General features: G+C 41.4%; 1 protein-coding gene across 1 annotated transcript in view; it reads left to right on the top strand.

Annotated features, from left to right (window-relative positions):
• The first annotated feature begins 6,181 nt into the window (after window positions 1-6,181).
• LOC136877755 (very long chain fatty acid elongase AAEL008004) overlaps window positions 6,182-15,880 on the top strand; it is an 86,448-nt gene continuing 76,749 nt past the window's right edge. Inside the window, exon 1 of the mRNA XM_067151964.2 lies at window positions 6,182-6,275. The gene's annotated coding sequence lies outside the window, so the exon portion shown is untranslated. The remainder of the gene's footprint in view (window positions 6,276-15,880) is intronic.

Raw genomic sequence — 15,880 nt, 5'->3', positions numbered from 1 at the left:
TTTAAGCGCGTTGGAATTGCTACTTCACCTCGAGCTGCTTTCGCTCCCGTACCTTCTGCATCTCTAAGCGTTGCTAAGTTTGGGCTTGTTCTCTTCATCCCAACGCGCTCTATCGTTTCCCATTCGTAGATTTTTAAACCTCATGCCATTTATACTGCATATGCCTCGAGATTATGAATTTTCTCCCTTAGCTCCACATCACTCGATGTTTTTTCAATTTAACTTGTCGATCGCTGATTTGTTTCTCATTTGATAGTATTGCAAGGACCGTTAAGAATCGTTTGACTCCGCTGGGAACTATCGCTTCGCATTCTCGAGTTACACTGCGTTGGCCGTCGTGCGACCCGCTAATTCGTGCTTAAGATTTTTCTTCTTCCCATATATATAGCGGACGTCATCTGCCCCAAACCCTTGGCTTGTAGATCCACTTTTTTTTCACTGGAATATGTCGTGTAGTTTATAAATTACAGGCGTTGCAAAACTCCCCTGAAAAAACGTCGGTGAGTTTTCTGGGTTTCCACCATTAGATTAGCGACAAATTTAAGAAACGAGATTTCCCGGAGGCACACTTGGTCCTCAGGCTACACCAAAAATTAGTACCAAGTTAATTCCTGGGGGCAAAGGTGGCTGGGCGTAGAGCTAATCACTCTACCTCATCAAGTGCCGAGGTTACGGACAGAGGAAGCCTTTACCTTCCACTCCTCCAAGGGCCTTCATGGTCTGTATGAAGAATGATTTTTTCTTTTTACCATGAGACTAGGCGGAAGTTACAGACATCTTAACTCAGGGCCTCTCAGGGTGCATGCGCGTGGTGCATGCACTGTGCACGGTGCAAGAGACGACTTGGCTTGGTTGACCAGAGTGCAGACCCCCCACTCCTCGATTTGGAGCAATAGCGCTTACTCTCTCTTTCCTCACGCCTGTCTCGCTCGCTCCGCCTGTCTCCCTCTGCCCCACTTGCGCCGTAGCGCTCCAAATCCAGGCTGACTTGAGCCGAGCATAGGCGAGTTGAGCCGAGCTTAGCCGAGTAGCCCAGAGACGAAGCGTTGATCCGAGCCATGCCGAGCGGCAGCGATGCACAGTGCACGGAGCTCTTGCGCCTCTATCTGCACGCGTGAGATTTTGGGCGTTTGAGAGGCCCTGTCTTAACTTCTAAAAGGTGCCAGACAAGAATGAATCCTGTCTCCAGTTCTATTTAACTTATAGCAAAGCAAAGTCAGGCCATGAAGGTCCTTGGAGCAGTGGAAGGTAAAGGCTTCCACCATAACCTCGGCACGTGATGGGGGTAGAGTGGTTAGCTTTACGCCCGGTCGCCTTTGCACCCAGGTATTAACCTGGTACTCATTTTTGGTGTAGGCTGAGTGAACCTCAGGACCTTACGCACCTCCGGAAGTGGAAATCTCGTTTCTTAAATTTTACGACTTCCTGACGGGGATTCGAACCCACGTCCTTCCGGGCGAACCGAGCACGCCTTTACCGTCTCGGCCAGGCAGCCCCTATTTAACCCTGCATAGAAAACTTATTAAAAAGGCGTTACATTTCATTTACTTACGATTCTGGGCCTGAATATAGAATTCAAAACCATATTGGCGTTGTATGTGTTGTGTTTGTTAAGTTAAAATATTTGTGGTGTAAGAGTTGATGTCCGACAGGATAATTTCTTTTTGTTAGCGCTTTAATATCGGGCAGGGGCTGCATATGGCTCTGAGGTTCACTCAGCCTACACCAAAAATGAGTACCAGGGCATAGGCGGCCGGGCGTAGAGCTAACCACTCTACCCCATCACGTGCCGAGGTTAACAATGGTGGAAGCCCTTACCTTCCACTCCTCCAAGGGCCTTCATGACCTGTACGGAGGTGACTTTGCTTTTGCTTTGCTTTTTAATATCGGGCACGTTGTCGGTGACGTAAGGATGAGAGAGGGGTAGGACTAGAAAGTTAGTGGCCGTGACCTTAATTACGGTACATCCCCAGCATTTGCCTGGTGTGTAAATGGGTAACAATGGATTTCCGAGGGTGGGATTCGAACCAAACATCTCCAGAATGCGAGCTTAAAGCTTCGCAACCCTAATTGTACGCCCCACTCTCTCAGAATATTTTCGTCTGCTGCACAAAGGAATATCGAGATTAAATTGTTTCGAGGGTTGACCGAGAAATGCAATCCGATAGATGAATTATTGATATAGGACATAGTGTTTTTTAGTTTCCGATAGACATTTTAGTGGGATCTTGCAAAGTATCTTGTGATACTCCATGTTGTGAAATAGAGTGTAATGTCATATAACTATGTAGTTATCATGGTACTTGTCTATCTACTCGTAAACAAGTCTCTAAATGGCAATGTTTAGTTGCCAAGAACCTTTCGAGACTTCCAGAAGATTTAAGCGATTTTCACACGTACTGTCTGTATAGTGCTACTATCTGAAAGCACATGGTGTTTTGTAAGAATTTGTACGATGGCCGACTGACGTTTTAAGACTGTCCCTATTTCTTTGTACAGATATGACAAAACTGAACCTACAACTGGATAGTCGTGTCCCCTGCATCTGGTCACGGTGAGTGTCACAACTCCTACATTTTGTCATTGTGGACGAAAACGACAAGCAAGCGGTATGATTACGTGAATGTTGAAATGTTGATCATAGCCACGGGGCCTCCAGTACTTACGTAGATTCCGAACCACAGGAAGATACTTTTAATTTCAAAAATCCCACATGCAGCAGCAGGGATTTGAACTACGACTCCTTGATGTGAAATCAGTGATTACGCCACTCGGCTATCACAGCTCTAATGAAGAAGAAGTCTCCATGAAAATGAGGTGAAGATGTGTGACTGAATTTTTTTCAAACTTGGAAAGAGAGGTACTGAAACAACTATTTCTTTTTTTTCTTTTTTTTTTTTTTTGCAAATTGCTTTACGTCGCACTGACACAGATAGGTATTATCAAGCGGCCGTGGCCTTAATTAAGGTACAGCACCAGCATTTGCCTGGTGTTAAAATGGGAAACCACAGAAAACCATCCTCAGGGCTGCCGATACTGGGGTTCGAACCCACTATCTCCCAAATACTGGCCACTGGCCGCACTTAAGCGACTGCAGCAAGGTCAGTAACTAAAATTTTACAAGCATATGATGGAAATACGCTTAGACATGCTGCGGAATTTCAGTGGTAGCAGAACTTAAAGGAATTTAAAAGCCAACCACTTTTGTCATGGTTGGTAACATTGCCACGGTCGCATAGCAACTGGGCGGCAGCCGACGGTGGGCATTACGCCACGAATTTTTGAGTTCAATTAATATTTACTTCAAACGCATTCAACTTTTCATTTTTAATAAAGGGAAATGGACATGAATTTCTTTCTATTTAAAACCTACAGGTTTTAGGAGATTTTAGGATAGGAGATGTCAAGCACTGGGAAAGTAGTGACCATAATCTTAATTTAGGTACAGACCCGGTATTTTCATCCTCGTGTTGGAAAGAAAAGCGACAGAAAACTACTCCTGAACTATCAACAGTTAGGTTCGATTCCGTTATCTTGCAAATGCAAGGTCGCACCCAACACACTCAGTAAAAAACATTTGTCAAGTGTATACAAAAAGTGGTGCTAGGAAATACAGTTGGTAAGATGTTTACAAAATTTAAAAGCCACGACGCAACTGTGTTCTTCAATGTCGACTTTCAGTCAGCCTAGCAACTTTTATAATATGGACGGGAAATTGTGACATCACAGTTAATAGAATCGAAACCGTTTTTAAATATATGTTTCCTCTGATCAAACAGACCTTTAGGTTCATTAAACCACATCAAATGACACATAATATTCCCGATATACTTTAGAATAATGTATAGATATATTTTTATGAATCGTTGGCTTTTTGCAGTGCTGGAAAATAAAAGTAGGGTTAATACTATATTGCCAATAAATGAGAAATAAGATAATTCCATACATACATCATATATAGGATTTTTGGTCTTATAAGGTAAAATACTTCACGTTTCGCAGAGAACTTTGCTCTGCGTTTTCAAAAGAAAATCTCGACTGTTCTGAACAGTCTATAATTACGGGCCGTGAAAGCATCAATGGGAACGTTAAAATTACATACAGGCTTTGAAATTGCTTTTCGTTAAAATGAAATCAATGTACAATGAATCCTTACAAAAATATTTGTAAAATAACGATAAAATCATAATCTATTTTTTTTTCTATTTGCTTTACGTCGCACTGGCACAGACAGGTCTTATGGCGACGATGGGATAGGAAAGGCCTAGGAATTGGAAGGAAGCGGCCTTTGCCTTAATTAAGGTACAGCCCGAGCATTTGCCTGGTGTGAAAATGGGAAACCACGGAAAACCATTTTCAGGGCTGCCGACAGTGGGGTTCGAACATACTATCTCCCGATTACTGGATACTGGCCGCACTTAAGCGACTACAGATGTCGAGCTCGGTAATCTATTTTTCTTACTTATCACTATCTCCCATTTACCCGTAATATCGTAGGCGTAGATTTCTATACAGAAATGTACTTAATTGAAATAATATTTTTAAAAAGCAATCTTTGTGGATAGTGATCAAGGAACTTCATATCTTATGCATATTTTTGTTTTTAATTCCTACATCACTTTCAGTGAATGTGACTGCTAATACGTAAAATATCGACTTGTTTATACATTCATTATATGCAATTAAATTGGTTTCTCTTGAAGTAAGTAATTGGAAGTAAGTTACAAATTAATGTATTTAGAAAAGTCAGAAACATAATATTTTTCAGTGATTTTTAGTGATCTCCGTCATTGATTTACGTTTCGGATTGATGAAAAAAATAATAACAATGTGTAATTCTCTAGTGCAATCAGTGGTACGGAATAGCAAGCGAGTATTGATTGACAAGCAAGTTGTAATTTTACGTGATTGGTAATATCCGTTCCCACCAGGAGATCCCCAGTTTTAGTGGAAACAAGAAATACATGAGTGTAAATTTCCATTTTAAAACCACCGAGCTCGATAGCTGAATTCGCTTAACTGCGGCCAGTATCCAGTATTCGGGAGATAGTAGGTTCGAACCCCACTGTCGGCAGCCCTGAAAATGGTTTTCCGTGGTTTCCCATTTTCACACCAGGCAAATGCTGGGGCCGAACCTTAATTAAGGCCACGGCCGCTTCCTTCCCACTCCTAGCCCTTTCCCGTCCCATCGTCGCCATAAGACCTATCTGTGTCGGTGCGACGTAAAGCAACTAGCATTTTAAAACCTCACACACATGGGCCAGGGCGGAAGGGAAGGGCTCACTTCCCTCAAACGAACGTGAGTTCGATTCCTCATAACGAAGTCCAGAAATGTACAAATCACATCTCCACACGGCACACGGTTCTACGTTATCTCGGAAATGAATACTATTTTAAATATGGAGATAGATGAGCGGTTGCACTCACTCACAGGTATTTACAATCATTTCATATTCCTTTTCTTTTTTTATGTATCTAAAGTAATGGGTACGTGCATCAAAGTAACCTTCTGACAGACTGGAGGAATTCAATTGTATTCAGCACGTCCTGTATGGACAAACTTAGCGATTTTGTTGTTAAATACCAGAATACGTAACTGTATTATTGTTCCATGAGATATACGGGAACTTTGATGTAAGGAACACCAAATAATAAAAATATACTCCATAATGGTCACCATCCTTACATAATGAGACGACTCCAGAAGAACAAGGAACTATCGAGATATAAACAGTTCCAGAACGACGTAATTTTCGTAAGAACGTGACACATGAAATATAAGGTGAAAATATACACCGAGCATTAACATATGTATTCTATGAGAAATGATAGTTCCTGGAATGTGAGGAAAGAATTCCGAAAACATAAATATTACGGAAATCGATTAACAGAGTCAGAATGACGGTATTAAAAATAGCTGCCAGGAATGGAATTCATAATTTTCTTTCCAATAGTCTGCGATAAAATCTTGAAGATTGCATGAATAATTTTCGGGAATATTTCCCTCAATTAACTACGTCAGTCACGGTGACAAACCAATAAACAAAACACCGCAAGGCCTGTGAACTGGAGGACTACTGATTATTAGCACTGTAACCGCACGTGGATAACTTCATTTAAATTTGGAAATAAGTAAACGTCACAGAGATATAGTGACGTGAAGGTCGGACTAGTGACGTGAGAACTATAATAAGGTAGTCCAGTAGAGCGCCTGCAGTGGTCACTGACAGTCTGGCTCACAGCACGTTGGAACAATATACCACACTCACTCGCAGGTATTTACAATCATTTCATATTCCTTTTCTCTTTTTATGTATCTAAAGTAATGGGTACGTGCATCAAAGTAACCTTCTAACAGACTGGAGGAATTCAATTGTATTCAGTACTGTATTTTTCTTTTTTCACATGAGTCGTAGAACATTGAGGTCAGCAATCTCATGTACATAGTAGTTCCGTCTATAGATCAATTGTAGAGTGTTTGGTTTCGGAGTCCAAGGTCATGGGTTTAAACCTTGCAAAAATGGTTGAATTAATTAACGGTGCAAAGAAAGTGTTCATTCAACAATCTGTCTCCTTGGACAGCTCATCGCACGATCTTGTCAATTCTGAACCAACATCAAATATGGTTCGTCTGTCGTGTACAGTCTCTCAGCGGATCATACACTTGTTTGGACATTCAATGCGCCGAGAAAACGGTCCCACGGTCTAGGTGTAGTGTGACTGCCTCTCACCCGGAGGTCTTGGGTTCAATTTCAGGCCAGGTTAGGGATTTTTACCTGGACCTACGAGTTGGTTGGAGATCTTCTCTGGCTGCGTATTTACAATTGAGGAGCTATCTGACGGTGAGCTTGAGATCCAGGTCCACAAAACCAAGAATAATAGTCGAGAGGATTCATCGATCTGACCATGCATCTACCGGTCTTTAGGCTGAGCAGCGGTCGCTTGGTAGGCCAAGGCCCATCGGGGTGGTGGTGGAATGGGTTGTTTTCTTGAATGCGCCAAGACGGTGGCCTTCAAAAGTAAGTTGCTGAGGGCAAAGTCCAAGGAACCAGACTACGAGGAAGAGTACATACACCGGGCGAGCTGGCCTTGCGGTTAAGCGGGTGCAGCTGTGAGCTTGCATCCGGGAGATAGTGGGTTCAAGCCCCACTGTTGGCAGCCCTGAAGATGGTTTTCTGTGGTTTCCCATTTTCACACCAGGCAAATGCTCAAGCTGTACCTCAATTAAAGCCACGGCCGATACCTTCCTCATCCTACGCCTTTCCTATCCCATCGTCGCCATAAGACCTATCTGTGTCGGTGCGACGTAAAACAAGTTGTAAAGAAAAAAGAGAGTACATGCACGATAGAATCACGTGACAAATGGTCCTTTATAGAGTTCTCTCCGGGTAACAACACTGAAGGCTTTCGATAGTCACAACACCTCAGCGATGAGACAAAAGAAACAAGGGCCGGAAAGGGGTTAATCACGTAACGTTACTACCTTGAAATCCTACAACTGTTCGTTTACAGGTAATTTAATTTAAATGTGAGTTAACACCTTTTCGGGACCAAAATCCAAGCTCCCGCCATCTCAATAATGGCTGAAAGCACGTTGAATTTCCTTAGCGGAAGACACTTGGCTCTCATGAAATAAAATTATGCCGAAGATGTGTTACTGTATCCTTTCAGTATATCAGTGGTAGAGTGCCAGCTTGCGGATTCCAGGATCATCGGTTCAAACATGACTAGAGTTTATAAGGATGGAGAAGTTCCATTCGCCGCTCCATGTCGTACGATGTAGTTATGTTAAAATAGTCTCGTGTCATATTTGGTGTTTGCATGACACATATATATATATATATAATTTGAGATTAATATAGCGCTAGTTAATCTGTCATCTGGTACCGGTAAAACAGAACGCCAAAACTGACAAGCAGAGATCCAAAATGGCGAATAGTGAGAGAATAGTGAGCGTAGTAGTTTAGCTGCTGGCTTCGAGGTTTCATTCCATGTGGATAATTGGTTGGAATTTTCACCTGGAGACGTAGATGGTGTCACTGCCGGCCCCGCGGTGTACGGTTAGAGTGCTTGCCTCTTACCCGGACGTCCCGGGTTCGATTCCCTCCGAGTTCGGGAATTTCTATCTGGATCTGAGGGCTGGCTCGAGGTCCACTCAGCCTACGTGATTACAATTGAGGAGCTATCTGGCGGTGAGATGCCGGCCCCGGTCTAGGAAACCAAGAATAACGGCCGAGAGGATTCGCATTGCTGACCACATGACACCACGTAATCTGCAGGCCATCGGGTCACGAAGAGTATCCGACCTTAGATGTCTGATCAACACACAAAATTGGCCAGGTGGCTCCAAAGATCCCCAAAATACCTATAAAAATGCTGATGAAAGTATGTTGTTATTATTATTGTCCTCCGTGGCTCGGGCAGCAGCATGCCGGCCTCTCACCGCTGGGTTCCGTGGTTCAAATCCCGGTCACTCCATGTCAGATTTGTGCTGGAAATTAGCGGAGGCATGACAGGTTTTTCTCCGGGTACTCCTTTTTCTCCTGTCATCTTTCATTCCAGCAACACTCTGCAATATCTGTGACTAACAAATGAAGTGAAATGATACTGGAGAGTGTTGCTGAAATGAAGGATGACAGGGAAAACCGGAGTACCCGGAGAAAAACCTGTCCTGCCTCCGCATTGTCCAGCACAAATCTCACATGGAGTAACCGGAATTTGAATCATGGAACCCAGCGGTGAGAGGCCGACGCGCTGCCGTCTGAGCCACGGAGGCTTTTTATGATTCTATTGCTGGGTGTAAAAAGCAATGTAGTTCCTTGTAGAAAAACAAAGTTAGCTCCGACATCTTGGCAGGTAATGACAGTCTGGAAAAATACTGCAAATCTCACTATGAGTGTTCGTAACATTACTGAAAATGATAACTAATTATTGGTATATTGAACGGTTTACGAATTATTTGAGTTCAACATTTTAATTGGCATCCTGTAGAGTTCATGGCTACGATGTAGGTATGTTGTACGAGTTGCCTAGCTGTTTCAAATCCCACCGGTGCCTGCTCTTGAACATCCTTTCGACGCCTTCTAATTTTAACATCATACAAATGCTGGAGGTGTACTGTACCTTGCTTAAGACGACAGCATTTTTCCATATCCAAGGCTCTTTTCCCCCTTAGTGCTTCCCTTTGGTGATTAAGACCGTGTCAGATTTACGTCGGGTAGAAAAATATCAATTTGTAACCCCATGTCGTATGATGTCGGCATTTACGGGGCAAAATTAACACATCACTTGGTCACCCAATACAGCTCCGGCACCCCTATCATGTTCTGGGTAAATCGGAAAGCTGTTGATACACACAAACGAAATGTCATTTCAAATTGCAGGTACATGGTAGACGATAATAATAATAAGAATAATAATAATAATAATAATTATAATAATTATTATTATATTATTATAATTTTATATTATTATTATTATTTTATTATTATTATTATTATTTTATATTATTATTATTATATTATTATAATTATAATTATTATTATTATTATTATTATTATTATTATTATTATTATTATTATTATTATTATTATTATCGCCGGCCCCAAGGTGTAGGGGCAGCGTGCCTGCCTCTTACCTGGAGGCCTCGGGTTCGATTCCCGGCCAGGTCAGGGATTTTTACCTGGGCCTGAAGGCTGGTTCGTGGTCTCTACTCAGCCTACTTGTTTAGAATTGAGGAGCTATCTGACGGTGAGAGAGCGGCCCCGGTCTAGAAAGCCATGAATAACGGCCGAGAGGATTCGTCGTGCTGACCACACGACATCTCGTAATCTGGAGGTCTCCGGGCTGAGCGGCGGTCGCTGGTAGGCCAAGGCCCTTCAGGGGCTGTAGTGCCATGAGGTTTGGTTTGGTTTATTATTATTATTATTATTATTATTATTATTATTATTATTATTATTATTATTATTATTATTATTATTATTATTATTTCCATTTTTGCTTTACGTCACACTTGTTCCCCTCTAGATCTCTGAAAGGTCTATCGAATTCTGACCTCAAAACTGGGTCTCCCATTTCATTAGCTTCTTCTTGTTCCAGAACCTTATCAACAACTTGTTTTTCTTCATACAGTTGTTTGATATATTCCTTCCATCTTTTCACCTTGACTTCTTTTCCTAAGTGTGCTAGAATTGGTCTTCCATATGAGTTCTTAATATTCATATATCAAGATTCCTTTCTCCAAAGGTTTCCTTCATTTCCCTACATGCATCATCCACCTTTCAAAAAACCACACATCCTTCAACATTCTTGCATTTCACTTTCAGCTATTTTTCCTTAGCTGTCCTGCACTTTCTATATACCCCATTAATCACCCGCATATTTTTCTGCCATCCTCATTTTGTGCATTCTTGTACATTCGCCGTTCGCCAGTCAAGTCTAGTATCTCCCAAAATATCCACTGATTCTTACTTGATATCTCCTATCTTCCTAACCTTTCTTCAGCAGCCCTGCTTATCACATTCTTCACGATTTTCTACTCTTCATCTGATGTGTTTCCTTTAGCGTTCTTGTTTAGTACTTGTGAAACATGCTCCTTGAAGCAAAACTGCACACTCTTTCCCTTCACAATAACTACATCCCATATTCTTGCATTCGTTCCTTTCTTCAACTTCAGATAGCATTTTATGACCTTCAAGTTTTGGTCAGAGTTCATGTCTACTAATGGGAAGGTCTTGCAATCCAACCCCAGATTTCTGACTCTCTGCATAGTCATAATTAAGTCTATATATAGTCTATATACAGCCGTCACTTTAAGTGCTCGAACTAAGTGTTAGCAAGGACTAAATTGTCGACCAGCCGACTTTTTACCATTCTTTCCATTTGACTAAGTCTATATTCTGCTACTGCATTAGTTATTCTTACTTGGCTTACCACTACATTCCAGTATCCCATCAAAATTAGATACCTGTCTCCTTTTACATATTGTATTATATTTTCTATCACTTCATAAATTCTTTCGATATCTTCTCCATCCGCTGAACTAGCAGGCATATAGACCTGCATTATTTTGGTGGGCATTGGCTTCGTGTCTTTCGTAAAAACAATAATCCGTTCACTATGCTGATCATAGTAGCTTACCCATCGCCCTATTTTCTTATTCATTATTAAACCAGATTCTGCATTTCACTTGTTTGATTTTGTGTTGATAATTCTGTAGTCGCCTGACCAAAAATTCTGCACTTCCTGCCAACGTACTTACTACATCTAATTTTAGTCAATCCATTTCCCTTTTTCAGATTAATTATCTAACCTACCACAACGATTCAAAATTCTAACATTCCACGCTTCAACTTGCAGAATATCAGTATTCATCTTCCCTATGATTGCCCCCTCTCGTGTAGTCCCCACCCACAGTTCCAAATGGGAAATATTTTACACACTGAATATTTTACCCGGGAGGAAACCATCATCAGTACATCATTAATTTATTGAGCTGCGTATCCTCGGGAGTTAGTTATGGCTGTAATTTCCCGTTGCCTTCTGCCGTGTAGCAGTGTCAACATAGCTAAGGCATATTAAATATTATTACAAGGCCATATCTGTCAATCATTCAAACTGTCGTCCCTGCAACTTCTGCTAGGCTGCTACCCCTATTTCGTTGAACAATTCGTTAGTCTAGCCCCTCGACAGATACCCATCCGATACGGTCGGTTGCATCATCCATGGCTCGGCCATGGGGCGCATTGAGATTCACAAGCCTCCCTATCGCAGCAAGGTCGTATCGTTTACATGTCGGACGACCGGCGATAAGATTTGTCTAATGACTTTTGACTGGTTCACGTGATGGTGCCCTTCAATGTACGATTAGAGTGCCCTACATACACTAACACTTTGTGTTGCAAAACTCGCTTGGAATGGACGTTAACTAAGACATCTTATATCCATTTCCGCTAGTGTACTACTACTATTACTACTACTACTACTAATAATAATAATAATTTTAATGAATGCCCTGGCTGTACGTCCTTCTAACTACTATATATTTACGGTTTTCAGATAATCCGAGCTGCCAGAATTATTTCCCGCTGTTGCTTTCTATGTGAGGGTAAATCTGCCGAAACGAGGCAGACGTGTTTAAGCACTTTCAAATTTTACAAGTCGTAGCCGTGATCGAAACAGTCAACTTGGGCTCCGAAGGCCACCCGAAGTACTTTGTTGTCGCACCAAACAATCATACTGTTTTGAGAACCCAGGTTTAGTTGTGTACAACCTGGAGGCGCTAGTACTGGCGTTTTCTACGGGTTGATAGTTTCTTTACACTCGTACACTGTTGTAGAAATTATTCAACTTCTGTAAACAAACCATGAAAAAGGGACATATTCCAACTTAATTAAAATGAAAGTAAATAAATATTCTATCTGATTAAACCAAACTAAAAACCAAACCCCATGGAACTACAACCCTTGAAGGGCCTTGGCCTACCAAGCGACCGCTGCTCAGCCCGAAGGCCTGCAGATTACGTGTGGTCAGCACGACGAATCTCCTCGGCCGTTATTCTTGGCTTTCTGTACAGGGGCCGCTATCTCACCGTCAGATAGCTCCTCTATTCTAATCACGTAGGCTGAGTGGACCTTGGTCCAGGTAAAAATCCCTGACCTGGCCGATGATCGAGCCCGGGTTCTCCGGGTAAGGGGCAAGCACGCTACCCCTACATCACGGGGCCAGCATATCTGATTAAGGCCACATTATATTTATGAGTCTTAACAAAAAAAGAGCTTTCAGTTGAATATAATTAACTTTCATCAGGGCAAAACATGCGAAGGTCTGCTGCTGACAGTAAGTATAGAAATTCTTCAAAGAGTGTGGAAGTTATGACCATATTATTCACGGCCCCCTACTAACTGGACCCAGGGATCGTCGCGTTGTTCTGTGATGATAACGAGGGAAGTTACTGAATCACCGTCCTATGCCAACAGCTCATTAATTAAATGAAATTATTTTGAACGCATTTCGACTCAGTTTTCTGTATTCACCCGCTCTACAAATGGTTAAAAAGTTAATTTCCACGCGTGTGTAGCCATGGGCATTTTGTATAAATTCCTGATGTTGTAAATTTTTTAACGATAGATATAGATTTTATTTTCTCGAACGTTTACTTTCGGCTCTACAAATGCTCAAAATATTAATTTCCAGACGTGTGTAGCCATGGACATTTTATATAAATTCCTGATGTTGCAAGTTTGTTAACGATAGATATAGATTTTTCTCTCGAACGTTTACTTCCGTATGTTGTTTTTCTGACGGACATGAAAACCCAAGGCAAAAATTAATTGATTGGAGTTCCTATTCTACCGTTTGTCAAACTATCAAGACTAAAAATTCGTCACTCTGTACGTCATATGCTTGGTAGTGGGAGAAAACACGTTATTCTACAATAAAATGCAAGATAGTAATAAAACCCAATCTTTAAAACTACATGTATTTACACACTTTGTCTTAGATATAATTTTAATCGAAAGAGTACTATACGTCATTTTCCAATAAATAATTGTTGAAAGATAATACCGGCAGCTGTTTTCTATTGAATAGCATTACCTAGCTCTGGCAGTTCATTTCGAAGCCGTATTTTTCAGCGTTGTCTAGCCTGTGGCTCAAGAAATTCCCCCACAACAGCCCGAACGGCCATGACTTACCGGGCCACCGCTGCTCAGTCTGAAGGCCTGCAGATTATGAGGTGTCGTGTGGTCGGCACGACGAATTCTCTCGACTGTTATTCTTGGCCTGCTAGACCGAGGCCGCCATCTCACTGTCAGATAGCTCCTCAATTGTAGTCACGTATGCTTATAAGATCTCGAACCACCTCTCAGATTCCGATAAAAATCTCTGACCTGGCCGGAAATAGAATGCGGGTGTGCATGTAAAAGGCAGGCACACTACCCCTACACCGCGGGGAGGGCTACAGGTTTAAGAAGCTACTTGTAGTTCATTTCTGAAATGTTACAGCATTTTTTCAACTATATGGTAATCAAGCACGTGTAATCAAATAGCGTATACATTATCAAGGCAGTATAAGTAATACAATATTACCCAAATTAAATTAGTACCTTAAGAATATTTAAGTTAATATTAGACCGATCCCGTAACTGTTCTATGCTCCACCTACGTCTGTGTACTAGTTAGAAAGACCACGAAGCTGCCAACAATGAGTTTCACATGAAACAGGATTGAATTTTAACACAGAGAATCCAAGTGAAATCATGAGTGACAAAGGACTTGAAAAGAACAGTTGACACCACAGCCGATGATAAAGAAATGGAGAACTCAGGCGTAACAATTAATAAGACGCAATTTTTTTTACTCTGTTCAACCAGTCCATAATCCGTCACCCAGATGACAAGCTACTGTACTTAACCCTGGAACAGTAGTTCCCAATTATCCAAGAGCTATCGACTCTCTTCTTTTCGAATATATGTACAGACCCCATACTTTGCCTAGCCTTATTAAAATTTGCCTTTGCTGGCGGGACCTAGTGTTTACACTGCACTAAGTCTTCTGATATGGGCTAGAGCAATTTTGTTACTTTCATTGATCTGTCTCTGTCTTATCCTTGGCTTTGACAATATGAAAGTGACTAAGGTATGAGCGATGCTAGTAATGCCATTCCTTACGCAGGCAGTTCCAGCTATGAATGGTGTGAAACTGTTGCTCATAGGGTCGGTTGGTGCATGCATTTCAGTGGACTTGGCAGACTGATATGTAATAGCAACTTCTGGCTCGGTGAGGAAAGCAACGGGAAACTACCTCACTCCTCATTTCCCTGGTACGCCTCTTCATTGATGCCTAGGCCATCTATGACAGCTCGTGGTGGAACTGTTGAGGATCCAACCAGCCTTTGGGCTGATGACTAAACATACACATTAAAATTAAAAATAGTTATATTTTTTTCCGAGGAATCGTGCTGTTCCCTTTTGTTTACAACAATTTCTTGCACATACGTTTCTCTATTTCATACCTTTAACTTTAAATCACTATCAAAATGGAGGCGGTTTTCGTAATTTTCTTCATCCAACCAGCCTTTGGGCTCATGACTAAACATACACATTAAAATTAAAAATAGTAATATTTTTCCGAGGAATCGTGCTGTTCCCTTTTGTTTACAACAATTCCTTGCACATACGTTTCTCTATTTCGTACCTTTAACTTTAAATCACTATCAAAATGGAGGCGGTTTTCGTATTTTTCTTCATATAACAAAATACCGAAATTGTTCACAAGTATATGTGAAACTAAATGTAACTAAAAATTTCAAAACAGCTACTTTCTTCTCATGAGAAAATTCCTTTACCCAAAATTAGTCAAGTTGGAAAAATGTTCTCTAAATCATCTCGAATCAGTTGACATGTGCATCTTGCTCCTAAAATAAAATATCGCAAAAAATTAATGCATTTTAACATTGAAAATCTTTGTATAAATTATATCAAGGAGCTCTTCAATTGGTTATGCGGATTCCATGGCCGTTGAGGAAGACTGCTCTGGAACAGTATTTCCCAACTTTCTTTGTTCGAGGAGCCCTAAAAAGATTTAACTGAACCATGGCAGCTTGGCATACTGCTATAGTCAATAAGTTCGCGGACTGGCGCCTGCTGTGCAGGTAACACAGTGTTATGCTTACGTATTACAGTCAGTCATTTCGTAGACTGGCGCCTACAGTGTAGGCAACACAGCGTATACATTAATAGCTCTACATCGTGTCTGAAAATATGCACGTCTGTCAACTTAAGTATAGCTGTTGGCTGTTGAAATACATTGGCAGGAAAATGTCTCTGCGGCTGATTTTGTGTCAGCAATGATCTCCCCGACGGAATGAAATCTATGCTCG

This window comes from Anabrus simplex, chromosome 1 (genome assembly GCF_040414725.1).
Source record: "Anabrus simplex isolate iqAnaSimp1 chromosome 1, ASM4041472v1, whole genome shotgun sequence".
Classification (NCBI taxonomy): Eukaryota; Metazoa; Arthropoda; class Insecta; order Orthoptera; family Tettigoniidae; genus Anabrus; species Anabrus simplex.
The sequence above is the reverse complement of the archived record's forward strand: the minus strand, read 5'-3'. Positions and strand labels throughout refer to the sequence as shown.